This window comes from Gorilla gorilla, chromosome 3 (genome assembly GCF_029281585.2).
Source record: "Gorilla gorilla gorilla isolate KB3781 chromosome 3, NHGRI_mGorGor1-v2.1_pri, whole genome shotgun sequence".
In the NCBI taxonomy this organism is placed as follows: Eukaryota; Metazoa; Chordata; class Mammalia; order Primates; family Hominidae; genus Gorilla; species Gorilla gorilla.
This window is the reverse complement of record NC_073227.2, coordinates 160,245,029-160,249,370: the sequence shown is the minus strand read 5'-3', so window position 1 is coordinate 160,249,370 and position 4,342 is coordinate 160,245,029.

Below are 4,342 nucleotides of genomic sequence, written 5' to 3'. Positions count from 1 at the left end.
CTTGTGGCCAGAGTTTGTTGGGCTAATATCCCCAGCCCAAACAGTAGAGCACATCACATGTCGGCCACCTGGGAGCGTTGAACCTGGTAGTTACTAGGCGCCTCTGGTGGAAATAAAACTCATTATGCCCTAGTTATGTCTTAGTGCCTGGGTGACGATGATGTAGCGGTTAAAGATTAACTGAGCGCACTTAGAGGTTGTCTTTGTCTACCTAAGGAAAATATCAATAGATTAAACCCCCAACCTTAAAGAATCTCCGTGAATTCTTCTGAGGAAACGTGCAATATTGTCATACAAAAGGCCCCAAATATGCAAACATTGCTTTTTGTTAAAAGTTTGTTTTGTTTTGCAGTGACATCTGTTTGAGCAGATGAATATGCCATTGGGAAAGTCAAGGACTGTCGGAGAGGAGGACATGGCAGACCTTAACTAAAGTGAGGGGGACAGTAGAGCACTAAAAGTTCTAGGAAAGGAGATGAACTGCTTATTCCATCAGATGAAAATATAATCAGAACAGATGAGTAGTAGAACTTAAACATGCCCGGAGTTGCCAGGAATTTGCAAAAGCCTTGATATAATTCCTGTTGCTGTAGAAAGACTTTCTACAGTCACTAATATACCAAGTTATGTTCACTAGAAAAAAAGTTTACTTACTTAGTTTATAGAAATGGGCTGAAAAATCCTAATTACTTATCTGTGAGGTTATTTTCATGAAGGTTAATCATCCAGAAACTATTAGAGAGCCTCGGAATATATTTCTTCTAATCTGCTCTACCTATCCCATTCAAAGGAGGGAATCTGAAGATTTAAGGACAAAGAGCAGTTGAAAACTCAGAGCTGTGGTTAATGGGAGAATTTCAAGGATGGTGAAAAAAACTAACATCATTGCATCCCTGTTTTTTGTATTCTGGACTTTTTAGTTTAGCTCTTGGTAAACTACATCAGAAATTCTTTATGCTAACTCTAACACACATTTTGGGGTATTGCTAATTTAATCTTTGAATACTGTTTTTGCTGTTTCATGATTATATGTTATGTCCTACCAGCTAGATTGCCAACTCTTGACTACTGACTGGAAGTTTATTGTTTATTCAGCAAATAATGAATTAAGTCAGTGAAGTGAGAGATTTCGTGTGTAAGGATTGTTAACTTGAACATTTCACCAGTTACACACAGTTCAGCCCTACTTAAATTTTAAAAATCATTGTTGGCACTTGACATTGTTATGAGGAGTTTTGTATTTTCAACTTGTATTTTGAGAGTGTCCTCATGTGACTGAAGTACGTGCTACTCTTCTTAATTGAATAACCCCAGAATCTCCAGAATTGATAATTGGAGGAAATTCTACTGTTGGAAAGAATAGATGGATTATACAGCCCCGTTTTTTGACAGTTCATTTTGTCCTTGGAGTCACTACCACTTGGCCTCAAAGTGTGAACATGTAACCCTTTCCTTAATACTTTGCTACACAGCTGAGCAGAAACTGTAAGTTTGGATCCTTTGTCAGTACAACTTAAAATGGAACAATTTCAGTGGCTTAGGGTAAGATAAGTATGTAAAGATACTTTTGTAATAGAAGAAAAAACATTGGATATTAAAATCACACAGTAGTACCTGGGTGTGGTGGCTCATGCCTATAATCCCAACGCTTTGGGAGGCCAAGGCAGGAGCACTGCTTGAGGCCAGGAATTTGAGACCAGCCTGGCCAACATGGTGAAACCTCGTCTCTACCAAAAAATACAAAAATCAGCCAGGTGTGGTGGCACATGCCTGTAATCCCAGATACTCGGGAGGCTGAGGTGGGAGAATCACTTGAACCAGGGAGGTGGAGGTTGAAGTGAGCTGAAATCGCAAAACTGCACTCCAACCTGGGCAACAGAGTGAGACCTCCTGTCTCCAAAAAAAAAAAAAAAAGTGGGTGTGGTTGTGTACACCTCTACTTCCTGTTACTCAGGAGGCTGAGGCTGGAGGATCTCTTGAGCCCAGGAGTTCAAGTCTGCAGTGAGCTATAGTTGCACTGCTGCACTCCAGCCTGGGTAGCACAGCGAGACCCCCATCTCTAAAACATAAAAGTAAACAGGCTGGGTGCAGTGGCTTACACCTGTAATCCCAGCACTTTGGGAGGCCGAGGAGGGTGGATCATGAGGTCAAGAGTTGAGACCAGCCTGGCCAACGTGGCGAAACCCCATCTGTACTGAAAATACAGAAATTAGCCAGTCGTGGTGCCAGGTGCCTTTAATACCAGCTATTCAGGAGGCTGAGACAGGAGAATCGCTTGAACCTGGGAGACAGAGGTTGCAGTGAGCCAAGATCATGCCATTGCACTTCAGCCTGGGTGACAAGAGCAAGACTGTGTCTCAAAAAAAAAAAAAAAAAGTAGAAAACAGAATAGCATAAGGATAATCTTATATACAAAATAAGACTACTCAATTTCTGAATTTTTTTTTTAACTAGATATGCCGCCACCTGATGACAGTGCCCATCTCGTAACTTGTCTTACTCAGAAACAGCTCTTAGATAATTTTACTCTTTAAGTTCAGGTCTGAACACAGAGGACAAAGAATTCCCTTGATTGCCTACGAAAGAAAGGATTCTCAACCTTGGCACTATTGACATTTTAAGTCAGATAATTCTTTGTTGTGGAAGGTTATCCTGTGCATTGTAGGATGTTTATTTTATCAGCATCCCTGGCTTCTACCCAGTAAATCCCAGTAGCACCCCACCACCAACCAAAACTGTCTCAAAATGTTGCTAGATGCCCCTTGGGGACAAAAATCCTCTCCCTCCCTCCTCCTTGAATGCCACTGGCACTCCTTGAGCCTACAAAAGGGCTCTTCTCACAAGTTTGATACCCTGTACATCCCAGTTGATAGTGGGAATTACTTCTCCTTTGAAGACACAATTCCAGTTACCCTGAGAAGTATGGCATTGGCCTTGCTGGCCTCCACCAAATTACTATATCACTGTGTTTAGTAACCCCAGACATCATACTAGGGCTTTAATTTCAGTATATAAATAGTAAATTAGTATCCTTGTATAGGTTAGCTTAGTGAGTTTCAGAATTCTTCAAGTCATATCTTCATAGGTAGGATCACTGTGGAGTTAATGGCATTTGAACTATGTACTCAGTACTATGCTAGTGGTTGGTGCAAGGGGAAGATACAAAATAAGGTGTGATTTTAGCCCATGAGGAATTTATACTTTATCTGCAGAAGCAAATTAATATGGAACCGTTAGTGAACACCTGGATAAAATAGAATGCTAAATTTTACCCTAGAGGTGCTTGGCCTGGACTTCAAGAATTCTAAGTGAATTGAAGTATGTTCACAGTAAGAAAGGTTAAAAATGGCTCTGCCCACTCGTAGGCAGATGGGAAGCTAGGATGGCAGATTTGCCAATATTTGATTTATGTAAAAAGTGCAATCATGGCCTCTGTTGTTTCCTCTTTTATCTCGTTCTCTTTATTAGTCCAGGTTCTCTAGAGGAATAGAACTAATAGGAGATACATACATATATATATATATATATGGAGTTTATTAAGTAGTATTAACTCACATGATCACAAGGTCCCAGAATAGGCCATATGCAAGCTGAGGAGAAAGGAAGCCAGTCGAGTTTCAAAGCTGAAGAACATGGAGTCCAATGTTTGAGGATGGGAAGCATCCAACATGGGAGAAAGCTGTAGGCTGGGAGGCTAAGCCAGTCTAGTCTTTTCACGTTTTTCTGCCTGCTTTATATTCTGGTCATGCTGGCAGCTGATTAGATGGTGCCCGCCCAGATTAAGGGTGGGTCTGCCTTTCCCAGCCCACTGACTCAAATGTTAATCTCCTTTGGTAACACTCTCACAGACACACTCAGGATCGATACTTTGCATCCTTTAATCCAATCAAGTTGACTGTATTAACCATCACAAGTCCACCACTTGTCAACTTGAACACATACGTATCTCCTGAGATCATTCATAATCTTCAAATAAAGACAATAATAATGTCATAATTACACCTAATACAACTCTATCCTTTGTACAACTGGAAACACACCAGTCTCCAACCCAAATGCTATTACATAAAGTTAACAATACTTAAATGCTGATATGAAGTAAATCTTAGGTCACATGATAAAAGGAGGCTGGGCGCAGTGGCTCACGCCTGTAATCCCAGCACTTTGGGAGGCCGAGATGAGTAATGGCTTTTGACAGTAATAGAGGGTCTCAACCTGATTTTTCTTAAGTTTGCATAAGGCTTAGGAGAGGATAAAATAAGGCAGGATCTAGAGATTGGTGAGGAGAAATGGAAGTCCTCATTCTTGACAGCTCTCAGCACATGCAGCCCTCCCCACACAC